This window comes from Orbicella franksi, chromosome 3 (genome assembly GCF_964199315.1).
Source record: "Orbicella franksi chromosome 3, jaOrbFran1.1, whole genome shotgun sequence".
In the NCBI taxonomy this organism is placed as follows: domain Eukaryota; kingdom Metazoa; phylum Cnidaria; class Anthozoa; order Scleractinia; family Merulinidae; genus Orbicella; species Orbicella franksi.
Window position 1 is genome coordinate 17,618,220 of NC_138147.1, and position 24,281 is coordinate 17,642,500.

Sequence of the window (24,281 nt, forward strand, 5' to 3'; positions counted from 1 at the left end):
AAAATTTGAAAGGAAGAATTCTCAAGAGTATCATCACATGGTATGACATGGGGCAACAAACTGCCCAGTCCAAAAAGGTCTATTAAAGCTCCTTTATTTGACATACATGTGCTAAATGAATCTAATTACTTTATTGTGTTCAGGTGGCAAAAGTGCGATCATGACAGGTCTTGTTGTGGCATTGGGTGGAAGAGCTTCTCAGACCAGTAGAGGGCTGAGTATCAAGAACTTTGTAAAGAAAGGATGCAGGTGATTTACTGTTATTGTAGTGCTTGTCAGATGATAATCACAGTGAAGTTGATTACATGCCGGCCCCCTTCATGGAATATGGAATGTTGCTGTGTATTTGATTTGCCACTGACAGCAGTTGAAATGACCCCTCTCCACCATGTACTATATGGTAAGCTCCCCCACTTCTTGTATTACTCCAAAGTTCAGTGTATGAAACCCACACATAATGTTTGCCATCATAGCAACCAATATTTAAAGATGATATTCACAGTGTTAATACGTAAATAACTCTTTTTGTAGGAAACATTTTGATGGGCTTTTGTTCCAACAGATCTTGCCAAGTCTCAGTTCAGCTACGCAACAGAGGTGCTGATGCATTCAAACACAGTGAGTATGGCGATTCCATAATCATTGAAAGGAGAATCACTGCAGATGGTGGATCATCATACAAGCTCAAATCCAGGAAAGGTAAATGTATACTTTTTTAACGTTCTTAATTAAGGATTAAAAACAGTTATTTTGCTGGTCTGTTGTTCCTTGTTTTGTAATGGTCTAAGGAACAGGAACTTGAGAAGAAAGTCGAGTACTTTAGCTCTACATTTCATAGTGTTCTACTATTATAACAACTCCAGAAACAACTCGAGACCAACCATCTTGGACCTCCCTAGAAGCATTAGTGTTGGGGGCAAATGGTTAACTGAAATCAGGGAAATCCAGGACCTGTACTGAAGCCATATTGCTGTTGAGAGAGTTTAAAAAATAGTGAGGCAGGTGGGGTCCTCTTCAGTGGAGCTTTTCTCAAGGGCTGTTTCCCTGAGTGCTGGGTCACCAGTTGGTGCAAAGGTCTTACTAGCAACATTTGCATATGCCCTGAAATGAAGGTTGGTGTCCAGTAAAGTCAAGAAATGTCTGATCAGAAAGGTTTTGGGACACTGAAGCCATTCTTGGAGTGTGTTGGTCAGAAAAACAGGACATTCCATGGGCTGAGACTGCAGACCTTTAGAGAAGTCTAATAAGATATTTTCATGCAGCGCTGAAAAGTGGCAGGTGCATTTGGTAGTACAAAAGTTTTATACAGCCACTGCAGTCTTTGTATTGTTGGCTTCTCCTACACTCAGTTAAACCTAATCAGCTTCAGGGAGCAGAACAACTTTACACCCTGCAGGACTTCTAGTGTCTCAACAATTCTAGAAATTGGGTTGGCAAACTTGGTTTTCCTGGAGTTGAACTTGTTAACATCAATTCCCATTCATTTGACCATCTTTCATCTATACTAAGGTCACAGTAATACATGTGGGCTGTAAGTCCTCTTGATAACATCTGCCTCCAAACAACTGTAGACAACTACCCTTAATTCTTCAAGTTGTGCTGGTAGTACTCTTCAGCACAGATCTCTGACTGGAACTTGTAGCACACTTTGTAGTGTTTCCTAGGTCTACACCTTTTCACCTTTTTAACTGCTCAGGATGGTGGTCATCAGGTGGATGCTAAAGTTTATAATGCTGGGATAACTGTTGGGGGCATGATGTTGGTGTGCATTTAGTTATTGGGCAACTCAGCAAGAATATCATGCATTATGTATAGCTGGACCATGTGTTACTTTAACAGCAGAGAAGTGTGATAGTGTCTTCAATGGTTTAAAAAAATGATCTTGATAAACTACTGGATTTGGCATGTGTGAATCATTAGAGAACCATGTGATATGCTGCATTGATGAGTACAGGATACTGAGATCACCATAAGTTCACTTCTGACTACCACGCTGCCAATACAACCAACATCTGAAGAAACTCTTAACTAATTTTCTTTTGACACTGCGTCAAACCCGCAGAATGATAGTTCTGTGAAGGTATTGTGCTATTCTTGTATCTGGCCTTGTGCTAAAAGGATCCTTTTACACCTTGTCAAATTAGAAGGCAGCGTGGCCAAGTGGTTAGGGCACTGGACTTGAAATCTGGAGGTTGCAGGTTCAAGTCCTGCTCTGACCACTAAGCTGGAGTTGTTTCTCTGTAGTCCATAGGTCAACTCCTCAGTCATGATTGTAAATAGCCAACTGGTCTGGGTCCAGAACTAACAAGGTTGGCCTCTGCTATAGATCCCTAAGAGCAATATATTGTTTTGCTCTACAATAACTTAGTGATCAATGGATATTTTCCTTCGTGTAGTTCCTTAAAACCCCCACACCTAAAAAGGAAGTACAATCCCTTTTTCATTTTCAATTAGTTGAGGTAAGGAAGGAGGACAATTAGGAACATATACAAGACACATGACTGGGTATAATAAATCCAGTTGCTTGCCACAACTGTTCATATATTCTGTTGATTTCTGTTTCAGGAAAAGTAGTTTCAACCCAGAGAATCCAAGTGGAACAAATAGTTGACCAATTTAACATCCAGGTGTGTTTCCTTTCATCACCAGTAGGTCAGTTAGAGTATTCATGTTTGAATTATGTTATTAGTTGCTTAAAACTATGGTTATCACCTGGAATTTTAAGGCCTTTTCTTCTTATTCTCCCTTACTTTTTACATTTATGGGCTCTGTATTGTAACCTAGGAAAGTCAACACTTTTCATTAGCTTAACAGATGATACATCCTAAGCAGTCACTAAGTTCCGGCCCTTGCATTGCATAAACTTTATTGTTTCACATAGAAATAAGCAGCTCTCTTAAGCAGGCACGTGCACATGTGGTTCCATGGGTGTTGCTACTCTCAGCTGGTAGGTAGAAGTAAAGTCTGCAAATGAGCCTAGTGGTCCATCAGGCCAGCTCTGATTATCTCGGGTATCTGTGGCAAGAAAAGACCAGGAGTGCCTCTACCCCCTCCCCTGGATAGGATGTTAGTCTATCACAGGGTTACCCCTTGCATTGATTCGTCGGTACCCATTTATACATCTCGGTGGAGAGAGGCACTGTGAGAGTAAAGTGTCAAGCAGGGCTTAAACAAAGACTGCTCAAATAGAGTCAAGCACACTAACCATGAGACCACCACGCCTCTCAGCTTAAGCTAGTGGGTGTGGACTGTTAACATTACAAACCACTGGACAACTGATATCTTTATGGAGTGACCCACATGTTATTTTGTAGGCCAAGAAGTTTACTTTTATTGTGAACTCCTTTCCCAAGGTTGACAACCCAGTTTCTTTATTAAACCAAGACACAAGCAGGCATTTGCTTCAAAGCAAGGATGAATCAGATCTTTATAAGGTATGGTAAATAAGACACCTTGCACATATATTTTCTTCTGTAGTTTGTCTTGCAATGTTTAACATTGTCTTTAAGGTGCTATGTACCTCTCAGAAGGCTTAATGGGACTGGCTGAGAAAACAATAGAACAAAAACAGAAAGATGAATGTAGCCCTTAACCCTTTACCCCCTAAGGCGAACAGCAGTTTTTACCAAATCGGCAAATAAAGACACTCTGCCTGTGAACAATATACCATTTGAAAGCCACTAGTCAGCTTATTTAAGAATTGACATCAGCAGCTATTAAGGAGGTAGACATTTTGAGAGAAATTGCTTTAAAATGGAAAAATGAACGACTTCAAAAATGTATACTATATTGGCGAGAGATGGAATGCTTGCCAACAAACCCCTTGATTTTGGAAAATCCGTTCTCTTACAAATGGGGCTCGTGATTGGTGCAGCGTGGTCATCTTGATTGACAAGTTTCTCAAGTTCGCTTAAATGATTCCAGGAATAACTTGAGTGTGACTTGCACAATGTCATGGACGAAGGTTTGTGAAATTGTGTGCTAGCCTCAGCAAAGATTTATTACACTTGATGTCGTTGGTATGTATTCGATTTTACTTAGAAGACACCATCTTTTAGAGGTTAAATACTTGGTGGCTCTATTACCTGATAGATTCAGTGAAAGCTTTTAAAATCTTTCAGCTGCTGTTTTGATTATTGATCATGCGCAAAGACCAAGCAGGAACCAGGGAAGGAGAACCAATCTTTGATAGACTTATTTGGCAACCTTGCTTAGCTTTACTGAGTTGTTTTTCGTGTCCAGATAATGAAAGACCAGATTTTAGAAGCCAGCAACTGGTTGTTGCTTTCCCTGCAAAAGTGAATTTACTTGCATTGACAATTTTCAAACAAAGGCTTCCAATTTCTGAGTGGTTCTATAATTCAGCACTAGATATTTTTTTTTGGTAGCAAGAGAATGAAATGACTGTCAGGCTAATGAACGGTTAGAGTTAAACCACAGGAAAAGCTGGTATTAAGCCGAACATTGCCCTCCAAATGAGGATGTAGACACATGTAGCTCTATTATGATTTTAGCTCAGTGGCAAAGTTGTCAGTCAATAACTGGAATCAACTGTGAAAACCAGTGGGCATTTTTCAAAATTGAGGGGTTTGTGGGCAAGCATGACCCCTCTGGCCCCACCACCCACTGCTTCATCAAGTTTTTGCTCTTGCTGTAATCTATTTGCATAATATATCGCACACGTCACAGCAATGTCATGAAGTGGTATTCAAAACTTGACTTGACTATGTTTACTGCTGGTTTGGGTAGCTTTACTCTGAGCACTTACTGCCTGATGATGTGTTTTTTTCTGGTTTGTGTAAACTTAATACAATTCTTTTGTAACCCTGCTGATCTTCCTCCTTCTGTTTGCAGTTCTTCATGAAAGCAACCAGTCTTGAACAAATAAGCACTGATTACGGTATTGTGATGGAGCATAAGGAAGTTGCTTTAGCCACTTTGCAACGAAAAGAGAAGGTGCAGTTTGTTGCTGTTTTTAGTGCCAGATTAGGTCAATTGGTTTGACATCTACCTTCAATTTAGTAGCTTGCATGTTGAAAACCCTGCCAGACCACCAACTAGGGTCTTACACCTGCTTGTTAGATCATGCTAGCTTTGCATGAGAACCTTTGACCTAGCTCAGATGCCCTTAGGTAGGGACATCTAGAGGTTGGGTTTGGTTATTTCAGCTTTTCATATCATTTTCAATATTAACAACCCAGTGACAGTGGGTAACATTGTTCAGTGACAGTAGCCATAGAATTCCCAGTGTCTGGTGTAATGGGATCTGCCTGGTTACCATGGGTAGAGTGATTACATAATGTAACTTATGTGGGTTTAGAAATTAAAGGTGAGGTCATGAAAATCTGACAGAAGCAGCCAGTTGTGACAGTACAAAAACAACTCAGATCTAAAAATGCAAACTTTAATGGTAATTATCCATGTGTTTCAATCAACTGTTTTATTGGTCAAGAAGACTTGATTTGGCACAGAGGAGAACGGTAACTCAGAAATGCCCATTGCCATTACACTAACAGCTGATTGTTAACTGCTCTAGATTAAATTTAATTTGTAATCTTCTCTGTTTTCTGGGCTTAAAGGTTATTCCAGAAGTGCGTGAGCAAGTGCGCAGACTAGAAGCAAGGTATATTGCTATTAAGCAAATTCGTGACATCAAAGAGCAGATTGAGGAACTAAAAAAGGAGCGTGTTTGGGCAGAAGTAATCAAGAATGAAAAGGTAAAGTACATGGATGATGTCAAAGCGAAGCAACACTATATGTTGTTATTTGCCCCATGCAAGTAAGACAAGCTCGTAATGTTTCTTGTCCTGTGGATCAAGCTTTGGAATTTTACATGCCTAGCTTTCAAAACAGGACTTTTCATGGGGTAGATAATTATGCATATCTGAGGCATGCAATGGTAGAAGGCCATTACTCTGCCCAGTAAAACCTTCCTATCATAACTAGTCTGCATTGTGACACTAGTGTAAATAGGGCTACTTAGACAATCTTAAACTAATCCCATTAGAATGGAGAAGGTCATAATTTGTCCTCATTGAACCAATGACAGTGTATTGCACTAAACACTGATTGGTGCAAACCACTTAAAATTTGGAATTTCTCAGTTGGTATTGTTCCCTTCTGCCAGGTGATTGTGTTTTTGCTTGTCTAAGTTGAAATGCAGTAATAATTAGTGGTGGTACTTACTTAATGGATGTTAGACTGCTGGGGTGTTTGGGATTTAGTTGTTTAATATAGTGCTGACCATTAAGGGACTTAAAATAACCAAGGCCTATTGTGTCAGATGTAAAAGGTCAGAGACTTGTATGGTTCACGTGTAAAATTGGCATTTTCATTTTTAATGGTTATGTGTGCAAGTTACTATTGTTGTAGAATGCTTTTTCCTAATGCAACATTTGATTTTATTTTTAAGGAGGTTTCTATGCAAGGTAGAGTTGTAGTGAAACTTAAGTCTGGCCTTCCAAAGTTTGACAAGGAGATTCAAGAATGCGAGGTATTACTGGTTCTATGTTTAACTTGTTGGTTCTCCCTACATCAAAAGGTAACACAGTTTGTAACTTTTTGTTTAAAGAAAAAAATTTCAGACATTGAACAGCAAGTAGCAGCAGTGGAGAGTGAAATGACCAAGGTCCAAACTGAAGCAGAGTCCTTGAACACAGAGCAGCAACACATTGCTGCAGAACTACAAGAAAGGAAGAAGACAGTCAAAGACAAACAGGTATATTGGAGAGGACTTTTAGTTTATTTTTTCTTTATGAAAGAAATTAAAATTCACCTGGTGTGATGTATTCCGTCTTACACATACTCGTGTTTCCATAACAAGAGAGTTTTCATATAGTTAAATGCAATTCAATGGAGTTAACAATAAGGAGCACAAGTCTTTGTAGTCAGTGCTGTTTAGATATGTGTTTGTGCCAGGATTCTATGTGTTCTTGGACCAAAGGGAGTTTTAGCAGTTTGCATTTACTCAGTCTTTTCTTGAGCGTTAACTTTTTGTTGAGTGTGGGGGCTTTCTCTGAGAGGCTGTTTCCCCTCCCTCTCTTTCCACTATTTTATAGGTGTGACAGCTGCCTTAGCTGTCCTGCAGGGCACAACAAGGATAAGTAGTAAGTAGTAGATGGGTGCCTGTTTTTTTCTCCCTTCTACATGGGGGTTCATGGCTGGAATGCCAGGAGTAGCCAGTCATGGGAATGGTTTCCATCTATATGTAAGAGCTATTAAGCTGCCAACAGTGGAAACTCCCAGATGTTTCAGGCACCCAATCACCACTTTACAAAGTATTTGTTAACCTTCTTTAATTCAGTTTGTCATCTGCAGTGATGGTTGTTTGGTTGATTGGTGTGCTATTTTATCTACCTCCTTTTGTGGTAGGTGCCATGCATTACCCTAATTGTACCTTGAGTAAGAATTGAAAATTTTTGTTTCAGTGAAGTTTTTTTTCTGCATTATAGTCTACTCTGAGAAGACTGCAACACACTAAACAGGAAGCCATAAATGAAAAAAATGTGCTTCAAGGAAAGATAGAAGAGATAAAAACATCTGTGTGAGTTGTAATAAATGCTAGAAAGATCCACACCAATCACACTTGATTTTTAGTCTAATGAAATGGCTTAGATATACATTCTAACTTGTACCGAAATCGTGAATACTTCTATAGAGAGAAAAGGGTGGCAGAACATTAGTGTTAGCTAGGATTCTGCTCACTTTTTGTAGCCTTATCCAGAGATGCATGTATATGGTCTTGCGATTTTCTGCTTACAACACATTCTGTTCAGTTTATTTTAGCAAGAGCCTTTGCAACTTACTGAGTGTTTTCCACTTGATAATTGAAGGATTTATGTTTTGTTTTCTCAAGGGAAATGAGAAACTTTGAAGAAGAACAGCGTCAAAAAGAACATTTGCTACAACAGAAAAGAAACGAATTAGAAGAATGTAAAAACAATCTTGAGGAGGTTATGAACAAAGCTGTTAAACTACACAATGAAGTGGAGACGGATAAATATCGTATCAGCAAACTATGGTATAAACTAATGAATATATAATGTGTGTTGAAATTAATGTCACATGGAAGAGTGATTTTTACTTTTAAGGAAAAAGTGATAGCTCACAAAGAAACTTAAAGCTAACAGATGCAAACAAATTTAAAGTGTGGAAATAAGTTGAAATTTGAACTGCAGAGTAGCTAGTACTTGCCAGTACGTTTCCTGCCACAGACGGAGGTAAACACCATCTAGGGTTGTTTGCCGTACTCTTTACTGGAATCTATGGGCTATGAAATTGTTTGCTGATCCAACTGGTCCAACAGGAGTGGCACAGCTTGATGGGAGTGAAACCCTGGAAAGGGTTTGGCTTGCATAGACTAATATCCCTTGCATGTGAGCCCTGATGAACCAAATGTCTTGCTTTATGTGCTCTGTTTTCCTTCTGCTTGAGTTCTGCCTGAAACAAATTCCATAGGCTGTAATGGTGTAGTCCTAAAGTATCTTGGACACATTGTTACTGGCTTGTTAAAATGCAAACCAGAGAGAGGCCAATTGGATCTTAGTAAGTATGTGATCATTGTGGAATGTTTTGCATAGAATCTCAGGGTAACCTGAAGATGGGGGAAAAATTGGGTACATGAAGGGAGATTACTGATTACTCTTTTTATATGAAATGATTCCCTTAAAAAGGTAAATAACCACTTACCACCTTAATTGTCCAACAATTAGGAGACATATTTCATGTACTGGAATGGTTTTGCATGCCGTGTTGCTTAATAATTGCATATACAATGCATTAATGCATTCTCATATGAAAGGTTTTGCATGAGGACTCATTTGAAACAGAGGCACAAAGTAACTCAGAAATGGCCTAATAATTGCTTCCTATCATACACATTTATTTATTTTTTTGTCATTTAATTTAACAGTTCTACGAAAGACGAAGTAACCAATGAGATCTATAAAATGGAAAAACAAGTAACACGAGTTAGGCTTCAAAAAAGTAATAAGATTCTACAGTTCGGAGCCTGGATGCCTACTTTGCTTGATCGCATAAGCAAAGCTGTGAGTGATGGAAGGTTCACCAAGCCACCAAGAGGCCCCATTGGTAAGAGACATATTGAAGCAAGATCAGTAATAAGTAGATTGCTTGTAGATGGTTAGAAATCTTGAAAGGGTGTATTGCTGAATAACTCTCTTATTTTGTTTAACATAGCAGGTCAGATTATGTGTTGGTGATCAAATAAATATAATTGAAAGGCCGTATGCAAGAACGTCCCCTAGATTTTTCGGCCATTTTTGAAAGTGCTTAAAACTAGCTGAATTTTGGCATGTGGGCTTCGTTTCACCTGAGAAACATTGCTCTGAAGTTTTTTTTGCTGGGTTACTTTTCGTTCTCGAGAAATAACGTATGCAAAAAAGGCACACAGGTTAGAAAAACCGAGTGGTTTATTGCAAACGCAATATCTCGAGAACGAAGCGAACTTTAGCGCGAAAACTACAGGACATTGCTTAACATACCTGAACGAAACTGCATGCGAAATTTGGAGTGTTTTCGACAAAGTTCACCTTTGATTAAAATACCTGACGCCCTTTTCCCGCCGAGTCCTTCAAATAAACAAAGCCGGGCCTTTGTTATGATAAACAGAGCCGATCCTTTGTTATAATAGCCAAGCCAAGCCTTTGTTATAAGTCGAAGTCTCGCCTCAGTTTATTATAACAAAGGATCAGCCTGCCGCGACCGCAAGGACTTTGATTTTACTTAGAAACCAGCAAAATGTCAATTTCACGTAGCTTATATAAGCTCAAATTTGTTGATTTCAGGTCAAAAGTGCTTAAAATGTTGACTCATGTTAACGTGTGACGGCAAGGATGTTGATTTCTCTCAGAAAGCAGCAAAATGTCAATTTTAAGCAACGTAAAAGCTCAAAAATGTCGATTTTAGGTCAAAAAAGGTTTAAATGTTGATTTCATGTTAACCCGTGACGGTAGGGATGTTGATTTCACTTAGAAAACAACAAAATGTTAATTTCATGCAGCGTATAAGCTCAAAAATGTTGATTTCAGGTCTAAATAGGTAAAAATGCTGATTTCACGTTAACGCGTGACGGCAAGGATGTTGATTTCACTTAGAAAACAGCAAAATGTTAATTTCACGCAGTGTATAAGCTCAAAAATGTTGATTTCAGGTCTAAATAGGTAAAATATGGCGGCCGGAAAATAGTGTTAACATCTGGAACTTACTTTGGTTATCTGGGACAATGATTATCTGCACTGAACAAATAAACATCAAATAAGCACTTTTCCAAATACAGTAACGTCTTAAATGGCTAAAAATCACGAGATAAATACATATTTTTTCGACAAACGCAATCGTAGCTTTATGTCACGCACCGCCTAACAGATTAACAAATTAACCCTTCTGTGCAATGTACGGGTCTCCATACATCTGCATGTCCGCTGATCCCAGAAGTTCAAAACACTACAAATCATGCCGATATGAAATAAAATCAACGCAACCTGGATCACAGATCTATGTTACAATCGATCGCTACTTGTTGGCCATTATTATCTTTAAATGAAAAAAGCCAAAACAATCTAGTTACCAGTTCGAGAAACGCGAGCAGAACATGATCACAATGCATGCCGGGAAGGGTCTTTCCACCTCGTGCGCGGGAAAACATGGCAGTCGATACAAGACAAATTTTATCACTCAAAAACCAGTTCTCGCTTTCCAAACTTTGACACTAGCAACGCTTGGCAAATGGGCCACAACTCACGAGAGGGTATTTTTCTTGGGCAAGAACCGCTCTTGGACTTTGCTGCCTGGCTCGATCTGACTTCGAACGCCGATAACACGATTACGGTATATCAGCTACCTTCGAAGTTCCAGAACACATTTTGATTCTTTAAAACGTGCTGATGACTTACGGGTTTATCAAGGCTTTATGATGCCTCTCAACCACCAGGCAGGCATACAAGGTACTTTAACGCAATGCTTAAGATATTAGTTGACAGAGCTCTAATGCGGCACTTCTCTTTTTTGTTCGATGGTATTTCGTTTGCTGCTCGATCGATTCACGTGTTGCGTTTACGTCACAATAACCGATGTAAACAATCTGTTCCCAGATTTCCGCTCTATATACTATTTTCCTTTGACTTTAAGACAGCTAAGATTCAGTGGAATACACTATAAACAGTCTGCCTGTTTGCCGTTCAACAAAATAATAAGGTTTCTTTTGTTTTTTGTTCAACAAAAGATCTCCAAAAGATGCCGCTTGGAAAACTGAGCTTTTTGCATACGTTATTTCTCGAGAACGAAGAGCGCCCCAGCCAAAAAAAATTCAGAGCAATGTTTCTCAGGTAAAACGAAGCCTTCATGCCAAAATTCAGCTACTTTTGAACACTTTCAAAATGGCCAAAAAATCTAGGCGACGTTCTTGCACGCGGCCTTTCAATTCTGGGTAACATAAGTGTCAGTTCGGAACAAAATATTGATTGAAGTATTTTCCAAAACTTATCTTAAGCAGTGGTTGATATTAAGATTCATGGAGCCAGTGTCATGTTTTGAATGAAAATGGCTTCACCTTTAGTCATTTTGATGTTTCCCTTTTTTGTTTTCTGTGTAATCTTTTGAATTGGGGATTTAACCTTATTTTCTTGACATTGTCCATTTCTTTTAGCCACTTCATGCACCTGGAGGACATTAACATTTCTATTTAATCTCTACCCAAAAGTACAAAATAAGCTGTCCAAACCAATATGTAACAAATTATTTTTTGAAAATCGTTACTGCTACCATAAGTGTTGCAGTTCCCACAAGATGGATGGAAAGGGATTTTCCTCACCAAAGCCAACTTTGAATATTGGACCTGCAGTCCAAAGCTTGAAGCTTCTGCACTTGTGCAGAAAAGTGCAACAGGCCTTTTGACTACTACTCAGATCTTGTGGCAAAGAAAATGCTTCAGTGAACCCTATATTTATTTCCTTTTTCTTTTCCCTGATACTAATCCTATGATTCCATTTTGACATATGCAGGCTTACATTTAAAACTAAAGGATGAAAAGTGGTCCAGGGCTATTGAATCGTGTCTAAAAAAGTTTGGCTATGGATTCTGTGTGGTTAATTTTAAAGACCTGAAGGTCCTCAAGTCTATTATAACTCAGACTACAAACTTTTCCCCTGTTGTGGTGATATGCCCCTTTCAGGTAAATGCTAGTTTTATTTGTTATATCAAGGAAGTCTATGGGCAACTGTGAAATGAGTATAGTTTTGCCAACATATCCCATTTGACGTGGAGTGAACTACTACAATATTAATGTCCCACAGCCCAATTTGACTCTTTGGTAAAAGGAGTTAATTTTGTGACTGGGAATACTACAACAGGCATTTTTTTTTTTGGGGGGGGGGTGGGGATGGGGGGTGTAGTGGCCAATGGGTTTTGTGTCAGACATTGGACTAAGTGGTCTGGGTTTAAGCCCGCAGTGACCTGGGTCATTGCATTCTTAAGCAATTCAATTCACCTTTTTCTCACATAACAGTGCCTTTTTCTACCCAGGTTTATAAATGGGTACTCAGGTGAAGTAATTTTTTGGTATAATCCAGAAGTGATTTGAACCCCTTGCTTTATGCCACTTAAAATGAAATTAAGCCCCCAGCCAGAAATTGGTAATAATTACCACGTACCTCGTATCTATTTGAGTTTTTTATGCCCTGGAGAGAATGGCTAGTTGAGACATTACATAACTGACACCATAATGATACCAAGGTTTGAACTTTTGAGTTTTAGACATACTGAAATACTTATTTTGAGTGGAATAACATTATGCAGCAGTTCATGTCTGAAATAGCCAGGACAGTTTTGTTTAGTATGTTTTCTTTCCTTCTGATTTACAGCAAACTGTTTATAATGTCTCGTCTCATGTAAGTAAATATTAACCCTATTCATGCCAGGTTTGTTTTGGTTGTATAAGGTGTGCTGGCATTTAGTTGTTCAGTCTGTACAAAATGCAGACTGCAGACTGCAAACTAGGTATTAAACGCAGACTGAGAATAAAGACTGCTTTTTCGTCAAATACGTGATGATATGTTATTTTATAACTTACCCAGTGTCACCCAACTGCTTTTCTGCGGTCATCTTCAATGAAAATTTGTACTATTGGGGATTATCCTTGGCCCATTTCTTCATATATTTTGTTTTTAACAAAGAATTAAGGTCATTTTAGTTCTTAAATAGAATTTGAAGCTGTCATAATTTTCTCACATCGTGCGCAAGGTCAATTGTTAAAACCCAAATAACACACAATATGTAAGAAACAATGATCATTTAGTGTTCTTTTTGTCGCCAAATGCAGACTTATAGCCTGCGAGCAGGTTCTTCACAGGATCAATAAATTAGTTTTCCTTCTTGTTCAAGGGTGAACACACACTGACTGTTACATGTACTTTAATAATTGTGTAGCTAACTAGTTACCAAACTTTCAAATTTGTTTCAAGTGACTGTGTGCTTCAGTGACCTTGTTTGGCTTGTAGCTGGTTTAAGTTATTTTTTTTTTATTTTCATTGCCATCAACATAACTGAGAGATTGAAAAATATTTACTAGTTCCTTGTGCATAGTATTTCAGCTAGTGATAACATCTTTATATCTGATTTTTTTTAAGAAACCCAAATGTGAGTTTCCAACAATTTTGGACATGCTAGAGATTGACGATGCTGTAATAGCAAATTGTCTAATGGACCAGGTAATGAATGTACAGTACTGATCAATTTTAAGTTAACACTCTCAACTCAAAACTATTCTCAATCCTCGATCCTCAATCCTCAACCCTCTATCCTCTATCCTCTGTGCTTTAGAGAATCAAAGCTTGTGTTTCGAGTGTCAAGGCACTGAGATTGTTTTTAGGAAATCATGTTTTTCTTGAAGACATAACACTAGCAACAAGCAATAGATAACTAGACAAATTCTTTCTTTGTTTTCTTCATTCAAAACTTTAATGACTCAACTTGAAACTGAAATGACTCAACTTGAAGCTCGATATTCAATGTTTAAGGCAAATTAACAAATTTTGTTTTTATAGCTTGCATCAATTTGGAAAGTGAGTTGTTTTTGTTACTGTTTATGTCAACCGAATTAATAAATTACCTCTGAATAGTGTTCTTTGAGGAATGGTCAAAGTTTTTACTCAGACAATTTAAAACCAGGAAAAGATAATAGGATACACAATGCAGTTTCAAAGGGTAAAGATGAACACCTAGTGCCTCACTGAAGTGCTCTTTTAATCTGACTGTTATTTTGGAGGGCACAATCATGTGTTAGAAAGAGCCTTTCTAGATAAATTCTTGTGATAACCCCTGTAGGTGATACCAGCATGAAATACCTCATCTGGTAGACTTTAAGCTATTTCTGGTATGGTTTTGATTCCTTGTTATTTTAAATTTGCATGCCTTGTCTGAAATGATGTCCATTGCGAATGGTTTATCGACTTTTTGTCATTCCATAGTTTCTGGGGACATTTTGCGCTTGCTATATGTGTGAGATAGATGCTGCATGTTGATAAAAGAATTATCTTAAATACTTCAAATACTTTTCTTTAGCTCCGTATAGAAAGGACACTGTTAATTGAAAGTAGGTCACATGCTGCAGATGTTATATGGTCAAGGAATGCACCAGCCAAACAGGTAAAGTATATTTACTAACAGGGTATTTTTCTCTCAACTTCACTCCCAAGTCTACACCATTCATGGTCAATGATATGATGACATGCTACAAAAAATGTGGCTTGCAAACAAGACGGGCTGGGAAAATTTTGGTAATGGTTTTACAAGGAAACAACTGAACATCACACAAACAAAGACAATATCCTTTTACATTAACACCCAGTAGGCAGTAAAACTGCAAGATAGAAAGCTGATCACACACCCTGATTTTGTGTTGACTTTAGGGCACTTAATTAGGAAATCAACCATATTTGATTTCCACAAAGCTTACCATTAGCTTACATCAAGGCTTAAAAATACAAGAACATATTTATAAAACAGCATTTTGATGTGGATGTCCCAGTTTCACAGAAAGTCGTTTGCAGTCTTTAAGATTGCAAGTAGGTCTTCTCCACCACTGAACTTTGCTACTTCTCTTTCTTTTCAAGTGCTTGATAATTGCTTGGCTCTACTAGCCTTTGGTTTTAAACTCTTTCCAAGGGTAATTAAAGGTTTTTTATTATTTTTACATTTTTATATTTATTGGTTTCTGACATGCAGATCATGTCCTTGCTACCTCTGTTATTGAATCTATGCTCCAGCATTTGTTTAATATATCTTGAATCAATAACTCCTGGAGCTGCTACTTTTACATTGAAGGATCTCAAAGTGACAGCGATTAGCTAGCATATATAACAATGGTTTTTTAACAGCTACAAAATCAATGTTTTGAAAGGTAAAAGTGATAAGTGCACATGTCAATATTTATTATTAATCCCAGTGTGTGTCCTTGTAGGCCTTCTCTGCTAGTGGTGATCAGCTTATTGGACCGCCAACAGTTAAGTCAGTTGCTCCAGACAAAGACTTTAAGAATTATTTATCAACTAATTCTGCAGACAATATAAGGTTAGTATTTTATTTAGTGGCCATATCTATGGTACAGTCAGTCACATTTGAATGCCTGTGATTTCTTCCGCTGTTTCACAGGTGACATTTGATGTGTGGCATATCGTTGCCATTACTTTTTGATAAGGGTATGAGAAATTCTCCTTGGCCTGACATAAGAATATTCATTATATTGTCAAGACAGCATCACCAACCCCAACCATTTTCTTAGGTTTTGATTGGTTTCACAAAACAGATTTCATAGAAAAGTTGTTAACAAGACATCAAGGGTCGTTTACCTTCAATGCAGAGAAACCAAGCAATTCACAGTTTAGGCCAATGGTACACAAAGGCTCAAATAGAAATTCCGGATCAGATTTGGCATGTCATCTGGTTATGAGTAACTGTGTAAGGCCACATTTGTTGATACTGGCGCAAAATATCTGAAACTGGTCAATAACTGTTTATATTTTCTGATTAAAATTTTCAATCATCTTTCAAGATGTTCCAACGTTTTTAAAAGTTTTCCTTTGATTTTCCATATTTTTGGAAGGTTTGTTTTGGTCAGGTAAAATTCTAACTGAAATTTCAGGCATGTTGGGGTCCATGGTAAACAACCATAGACTAAACGATGACCTTGTCATCTAGCAATGGTATGGTTTGCCTCAATGTAATCTTGGAATGTTTGTCTTAAAACCATCTCTTTCTGCTAAATTAGCCTTTCCAATACCAGTAACATTATTCAACATGGCCGAGTGGTTAGGGCGAAGAATTGAAATCCATGGGATGGCAGAACTGGCAGGTCTGTATCCTGCCAGTTGCTCTTTTTAAGAGTGTTATGTTCATTTACAATTATATTTGTTTTATTGTTTGTTAACATTAGCCCTGAAGAGCTTATTGGGTAGTGTTACATAAACTGATTAATATATTTGTTTATAATTTTTATTGTTATTTATTTATCAAGTCAATTGTCTTTAAATTGACATGTTTTAGAAACGTTACTGATGTTTCAAATGTGAAATTTCAGTGCCCTAAGTAAAGAAATTGATGAGAAGAAAAAGCTGCGTGATCAGCTTGCAGCACAGAAACGCGACCTTGAAAAGGCATTGAAGCAACAAAATGTGAGTACCGTGTTGCAATGCACTCTTTCTGATTAATGGTTTCAATTTTTTTAGTGAAAAGCTGTTGTTTAGTTCATTTTCCTACGTCCAAGATCTTATGCATGTCTCACATTTTTTCAAACTATAGTCTGTCACTCTGCAGATTCACTCAGTAATTGAATTGTTGTCATTGGTTCTAATTTTGTATATCAGTTGATATGTTTCACTGTGATTGCTAGCTTGAATAACAAGAAGCATGTAAGGAGAAAAAGCGATTACAAGCCTCCATAAACAACCTAAAACTGGTTAGTACAGAATGCACGATAATTAATGGTACTTCTTTCCTTAGTATATTACAAGAAATCATTGGCTCTTCACTCAAATCGTGCTTCATGCCACCCAGGCCCCAGTTGGTCAAAGGATGGTTAATGTTATCCCACGGATACATCTTTATCCAGCTGATAAGTGATGACAAAACAAATTACACTATCCATTAGATCGTGATTTATCTGGTGAATAGCGTTGTCCTAATTTGGATCAACCAGAGCCAGCTCTTAAGTGAATAAGTGGTATCTTTAAGAATTCTTGAGCCGTGTCACACTGTTCTCACGTGTCCAAAAGTATCTGTGTCTGTATATTTTTGGGCCATTTCGACATGAAGGTGGCTGGTTTAAATATTGGATAGAAGCGACATTTACATTTTTACATGGCAAAGGTTGCCCATCCCGCCATGGAGTGCTGGGGCAGATGCATGTGATCAAGTTGATATAGTGCAAAGTAATACTGTGCTGTGCACAGTGCTCTTTCACAGTGCAGCTACTTTCATTTGCTGACTGCACCTAGTGCTGTTCCTTCTGCACTGTGAATTTAACACATCACTGTTTATAGCGGCATAGAAAGGGGCCTCTCTGTTATTTCTGTCTAGTACCTTGAAGAAGGATAAGATAGCAATGCATGCTTTAGAATGCATGTTAATATTTATTTTTTCACGTTGAATGAATAAATATTTAATAAGGATATGTGAGGCTTTGTGAATTAGTAGAGATGAGGATAGGTGTGATAAGGGAGTCCCTTACGTACTCTCACTCAACCATATTTCTCTTGGTATTATTATTTTGCCGTCTGCCATCTGCTTGTGACGTATCTGCTAGGCTTTATTCTGAGGGAAAAGATACAGTAAGGGTGCAGCTTGTGCAGTGCCATCCTGCTCCATATGCATCTTATCAAGGTGTTCTTATAGTTTATTTTTGTTGTCATTACTTGCAGGAAATAACTGAACTGATGGAAAGCTTAGAGGAAGAGCTTTCTCCTGACATCACAGTATTGGTATGTACAGTATTTTTGTTTTGTTTTGTTTTGTTTTTGTGGCAAACACTAAGATGGTGATGATGCCGTAAATCGGCGAAAGCTCGGATTTTAAAAGATTTTTACATCAATTTTACAGTAGTTTCAGACCTCATTTGAACTTTTGTCAGTTCTTACTAACGTAATAAATTAAGTTTGAACTGAAAAGGAAAAGATAGCGCATGTGGATGTTTACGACCAGGAGGCATCGTTTCTGCTTGGTTTCTAGGCATCTCGTGACTTACATGGATACATGGCATTTAAACATGACAAGTTAAACCTTTTTATGCAATAATCTTGTTGATTTTCAGGAAACGGACTTAGAGCATTGTACACAACGCTTGGAGGATCTCGATGAGCAGGTAAAGAGAGGCTTGTGGTTTGTTGGTATTTTCAAGAAAGCAGTAGTTCTTCCTCGGATTATGGAATAAAAGCTTTTTGAATCCTACCTAAAAGTTCTTTGCAACTTTTTATAAAGCATAAAACGCTGTAACCGCAGTCCTCGGCGGGGAAAAAGATTGTGGCTATATGTTACCTCAATACCTTGCGAACCTAACGCAGTCCGCAAGGCATGGATTGTGTTTGCAATATGTGCCCCTGTACTAAATACATTAAAAATGCTAGTTTTGAGGATTTGAAAAGGTTTTCTGTACATTTTAGTGAGCGTTGCAAAGGTTTTAGTGCCTTACAAATCATCTGTACCAGTCTTTTTCCTATGGAGGGTTCCACAATTTCAAAAGAAAGTAAGCCTAGATTGTTGTTTTCACTGAATTTTACATTTATCCATCGTCATTCCTGATAGTTGAACTGACTTATGCAGCAATCCGAATGTTATTATCTCCCGTGTACTTTTCTAGAAATCTATTTTTGTTTTCCCTTCAGACCCAGACTGCAGAGCAGGAGTTACAGCAAGCCGTAACTTTCATAGAAGATCAAACACGGACAAATGACGACCACGAACGAAAGATTAGTGAAGTGTTTGAAAAAGCAGAGCCTCTCAAAGTAAGAATCAAGGCTTAATGATTATTGTATCACGCTTGCATTTTCAGAAAATGGGGAGGTTGGAGATCCATGCTTCCCCGTATTGTTGCTCCTGGCGCCTCTGTCCTGGGTATGATTTCCGTATTTACCAAATATTGGCTTTTCTTTGAAGTTGGGAACTCAGTTCAAATCTTGGAAATCCTTTTTCCTGTGAATACTGACGATTGCTTTTGTAGCATTAGTGGTAAATTATATTTTTTTTTCTTGTGTCATCTGCATACTTTTATTTAGGAAAAGCTTGAGTCACTAACGGCGAGAAATGGTGAGGAGAATGCCAAACTGCAACACTATCAAAGACAACGCAGGAAATTAGAACAGGAAATTGACGAGAACGAAAAAAAGCAGGATCGGCTCATCAAGTTGACAGAGGTAAGACATTTGTTAAGAGTTCAATTCGTTTCAGTGATGATGGAGATGATAACAGTAATGGTGGTGTGAAAATGTAAAAGTGGCATCAGTAACTCGGTGTTACCAGGAAGTCTGGATCCATAGTCGCCTATAAAGATAGTTGCTAGACTATCCAAGGTAAACTACAGGAGACAAGCATAGTGCGAAATGATAATGATGATGAGAAGGAGGAGGAGGAAGGAGAGGAAGAAGAGGGAGGAGGAGGGTGAGTTGTAGTAGTAGGAGGTGGTAGTGGTGGTGGTAGAGGTAGAGGAGGAGGAGGTGGTGGTGGCGGTGGCGGCGGCGGTGGTGGAGGCGGAGGCGGAGGCGGAGGCGGAGGTGGAGGAGGAGGAGGAGGAGGAGGAAAAAGAAAAAGAAGAAGAGGAAGAGGTCGATGATGACTTCTGTGGCAGCAATTGCTCGTGGTACCTTTGACGATATTTATAATATTGGTGGCCTCGACTAGGACAATGATGATGTGGTGCGGTAAGAATGAGTTTACTAGTGGATTTTTTTCATTGTTGCATGTACTGTATGTCTTGTCAACTGTCTTTAAAGAGCAAAACTTTATGCATAATTGTCTAAAATTTTGACTTTCACAGCAAAAGGCCGAGGTTGCCATGCGTCATTTTGAAAGAGTGGAGACAACACGGAGTGTGAAGGACCTCGAGACTGAAATTATTCAAAAACAAAAATATGTCCAGGAGGAGGAAAAGAAGTAAGTAGGTCGTCAATCATAATTTCTCTTAACCTGTGTGTATGAATAGTAGCAAATAAGTGATAAGAGAATTGAGTTTCCGATCGTGTTAGGAAAACCTGAATTGGGAAGGATAGTTTTCCAAAGTTAATTTTAGAGAAGGTTAAGTGAGCGGAAATAGGTAAGTGTAGAGAATTTTGATTCTGATGTCGGAGCTCAAAGGGTGGTAAACTCTACTCGCTATTTTTCGTGCGTCACAATTTGTCGGTCAAAGTTATACTTGGTACCATAGAACATATCCATGTGATAAAGAGTTTCACACAATGGAATGCCGATTTTTACAGCCACTTTGGGGAACAAACATGAGATCGGAAATTCGAGAAGTTCGAAAAATCGAGTGTAAATTTCCCTAAATGTTTGTGCAAAAAGACCAAAAACTGCTTGGAATAATCGGGAGGTTCGAAAAATAGGGATTCCGCTGTAAGGTTTTTTTTTTTTTTTTTTTTTGCAGTCGAGGGAATCTCGAAGAAATAATGAAAGAGTTCCAAGAAACTCAGGAGAAGTTTGAAGCCATCGTAAAGAACAACAGCAACATTAAGAAATACAACAAGGTATGAGATAGCAAAGAACGAAACAAATTGACTGATCCTTGCCGTTCTGTTTTTTTGTGTTGTTCTTGGGTAAGAGTTCACTAAGGGTCCGGACGCACTGGACTGACAAAATTTGTTTGGCCCTTTCAAAAATCTCGACAAAATTTGTCTCTGCCAAATTTTTAATTTGTCAAGCGTGGGCGCACTGAATCACAGCAAAATATTTGTTAACCACAAGAGTCAATCACATGGAAATTAACACCATCGCTTGCGCGCTTTCAATTTGATTACATGTAGTCGTGAAACTTGCACTTGTACTTGTACTCGACTGACTCGGGTGGACATACGGATGTACAAATTGAGCAGAGCTTGGTCCTGGAGATGCAGCTGGAACGTTAACGTAGACTTGGGAACCGTAATAGTTGTACTGTGCGAACGGATCGTCATGGAGCATACCAAGGTACGAATCTTCCATGTTTGTCGTTGATTGCCGCGCAAATATAAATTTAATTTTGGCGAGCTTCGGACTGAAATACTCCGACTAAAAATAGAAATCAAATTTTCTTGATTGACATTTTCCTTCAAATCATGGCGTGTAACTTCACAAATCTGTCAGATTTCGCGCCTGACAAAAATCTGTCCTGCTCCGAGGCAGGACGACGGTGTCTTTGAAGTTTGGTAAGCCTTGACAAAATTTGGTAGATCTAAAAATCACCGGACGCACTTGTCTCAGGGAATTGATGACAGGTTTTTTCGTAAAATAAACAAAAATTTGCCCAGTGCGTCCGGGCCCTTACATGGTATTGATAGCAAGCGGTATTCTGGAATATCCTTCTGATTATGTGAATGACTGTCGTTAGCACTGGCGTTGCCATGGATACCATATCATGCTATGTTGCACTGGAAACAGATAGTGATATGATAAGTGTGTCATATTTAACAATCAGTTGTTCATGCAGACAGGACTAGAGTTCTTTGTCAGCATCGTAGGTCAGTTATGGTAAAATATTAGACTGTGAGGTGTAAGTCATTGGTATCTGGTGTTAGAATACGTTTATAACGTCACTTGCCGAGAAGAAATATCACTTTTGTTACATGCAACAGTTATTTTTTTGGCACAATCTCGCTTCATGTGTATTTACTGGGGAGAACAAGTATCAATTGATGAAAACATCGGCTGACATCCTGTGAAGAACTTTCAAATCCAACCTCCCGGTCTGTTTTGAAGTGTTTAGTTGCTTTCTTTATTGCAGAAAATTCACACCGCCATGGAGATAAGAAGAAAGTATTTTAAAGAGAAAAGAAAGTTCTTGGCGTCGAATACTTCCAATTTTTTTACAAACCACTTGAGCCGCAAGGGTTACAGTGGATATATATCATTCGATCACAGCAGAGAGACTCTTAATCTCATCGTAAGTACAGTACTGGTATTGTCGAGCTCCTGGTTATTAGTAGCCCCCTGCGCAGATGCTCTTTGGGTTCGTCACGCAATCTTCCTCTCCCACGTGGGGGAGGAAGATTGCGTGACGAGCCCAAAGAGCGTATGCCAAGAAGGCTGAGTTATTGTTGAAATATTCCGTATTGTCATAAACACGAAGGGGGAGGGGGGGGGGGGCGAAGAGCCAAAGCCCGCCCCCTTTTTGCCCCATAATTAAGCCCCCCTTCCCTAGTTTATTGCAACAAGAAAAGGCTGACCTTTATATTACAGGAACCCTCCTCTCCCACCTTCAATCTTTTTGGGGGCAAGAGAGAGAGCCCATCTCGACTTCGCCACCATTACAACATCAAGAACAGCTACACCATCCAATGGCCATGAGGTGGAGGTCTTGCTATCAAAATACGTCCTGAACAGACATTAAAGGAATCTGTCATACTTTTAGATTTTGCTGAATTTTAAAATTAGATAAGGTGGTTAAATAACAGTTTCTTGATCAATTTATAACGCGCAGTAGGTTGGCTAGTGCAATTTACTTCTAGCTTCAATGATGACCAAACCACTTGTTCTTAGCTTGGGCTTGTGTTCCAGGGAAATTTCGTCTGCATTTCATATAGCGTAGGTTTTTGATTTTCATCTTTCCTTCCGGTTCCCCGCAGGTAAATGTCCACAAAGGTCCAAAAGATGAGTATTCGGAGAAAGGTGTTGACGAAAGTACGTCTGTCATGAAGTCGTTATCAGGCGGTGAAAGATCAGTGTCTACTATCTCTTTCCTGACAGCCTTGTGGAGCACCATGGAGTCACCTTTTAGATGTCTTGATGAGTTTGATGTTTTTATGGTTAGTGTCACCCTCGGTTTTATAAGGTTAAAAAGTCCCGTCCAAATCACAAACCTGGATGAGCCGGAAGCATCATCAGCGCATGCACTCGACTCTAGGTTTCTTAGGATGAAGTGACCAGGAGGAGTATTGCTACTCCCCCCGGATTTTAAAGCATGGAATATCCAGTAAATATTCTCGTAAGTAGAGTGAGAGTAAGGTGTTCTGTCCAAGAACACGATTCACCTGTTTTCTTTTTGTTTTGTTTTGTTTTGTTTTGTTTTTTGTTTTTGTTTTTTTACTAATTGCAAACCAGCTAAAACTGTCAAGGTTAATTAGATTTTTATTTCAGTTTTGTTCGGATTTTCATTTCAGTTTTTTTTTGTCTTAAGAAAAAGAAAGTGGCATATCGTCCTGTTGAACTGGAGAGGGGAAAAAGAATCTGAAAATGTGGTTCATTCACGATTGTTGAAAATATAGTTATTGCCATGTTATGTTTAATTTAAGGTTCGAATGGTAGATACATCAGTTGTCCTATTAAAATTGAGAGAAAGTTTTCTGTATTAAACAAAGTTTGTACATGATACAACAAACTAAGGAGTGTTAACTTCAGACTTAGTTTTTACAATCTCGTCCAACGTTTTAGGACTTGTGTAACAGGAAGGTGATCATGAAGATGGTGTTGGATATTGCAGAGTTGCCATCACAGAGAAAGCGCCAGTTTATTTTCTTGACACCACAGGATTTGAGGTTAGTGTGAAATGTTTTGCGGCCGCATTAAGTGCCATCCTCGATTTCACAACCGATTAGAATGATATCCAGAAGAATAAATCATGTAACGGTTAAGTTAGGCCGTATGTAAAGTTTCAATTATAGCAAGTCGGCGAAAAGAGATTGCGTGACGAGCTCGTCGGCCGCTCTTTTGGATTGTCATGCAACTCGTTCTCATAAGCGTGACGCCTTTGCCATTAAAGTGGTCTAGTCCTCTTGCTATTGTAAACCACACTGTTATGTTGTTGTTGTCTCACTTTTGTCAACATCATTTTCTCGTCTCCGTGTGGAGGATTGGGCGGAAATTGTGCTCTAAGCCACCCTTTTTGCTGACCTCCCAAAAGTACCTATTGCAGAAAAAATGTGTCTTGTTACGTTTCAGGAGAAAAGATGATTTAACGCGGAGGCTGAAAGGTTCAGAATTTTCAATAACACCTTTTATTTCTCGTTTCAGCCCTTTATCCATAGACAAGAACGTCCGAATTTTCAAGCTTGCTGATCCCGACTGATCATTTTGGAGCCAGAAAAGAAGTT

At 38.6% G+C, this 24,281-nt stretch overlaps 1 pseudogene across 1 annotated transcript in view; it reads left to right on the top strand.

Annotated features, from left to right (window-relative positions):
• LOC145481612 (structural maintenance of chromosomes protein 6-like) overlaps positions 1 to 24,281 on the top strand; it is a 34,266-nt pseudogene that overhangs the window by 9,575 nt on the left and 410 nt on the right. The window contains exons 3-30 of the transcript XR_014048664.1: positions 144 to 249; positions 563 to 699; positions 2,566 to 2,627; positions 3,354 to 3,434; positions 4,855 to 4,956; positions 5,580 to 5,717; positions 6,413 to 6,493; positions 6,572 to 6,718; positions 7,452 to 7,543; positions 7,856 to 8,020; positions 8,912 to 9,090; positions 12,021 to 12,190; positions 12,879 to 12,905; positions 13,644 to 13,724; positions 14,578 to 14,661; positions 15,476 to 15,585; positions 16,592 to 16,685; positions 16,904 to 16,969; positions 17,931 to 17,990; positions 18,320 to 18,370; positions 18,891 to 19,010; positions 19,281 to 19,418; positions 20,039 to 20,154; positions 20,645 to 20,744; positions 21,977 to 22,135; positions 22,818 to 22,997; positions 23,623 to 23,726; positions 24,202 to 24,281. The exon at positions 24,202 to 24,281 is cut by the window's right edge and continues 410 nt beyond it. The product of XR_014048664.1 is annotated as a structural maintenance of chromosomes protein 6-like (transcript). The remainder of the gene's footprint in view (positions 1 to 143; positions 250 to 562; positions 700 to 2,565; positions 2,628 to 3,353; positions 3,435 to 4,854; positions 4,957 to 5,579; positions 5,718 to 6,412; positions 6,494 to 6,571; positions 6,719 to 7,451; positions 7,544 to 7,855; positions 8,021 to 8,911; positions 9,091 to 12,020; positions 12,191 to 12,878; positions 12,906 to 13,643; positions 13,725 to 14,577; positions 14,662 to 15,475; positions 15,586 to 16,591; positions 16,686 to 16,903; positions 16,970 to 17,930; positions 17,991 to 18,319; positions 18,371 to 18,890; positions 19,011 to 19,280; positions 19,419 to 20,038; positions 20,155 to 20,644; positions 20,745 to 21,976; positions 22,136 to 22,817; positions 22,998 to 23,622; positions 23,727 to 24,201) is intronic.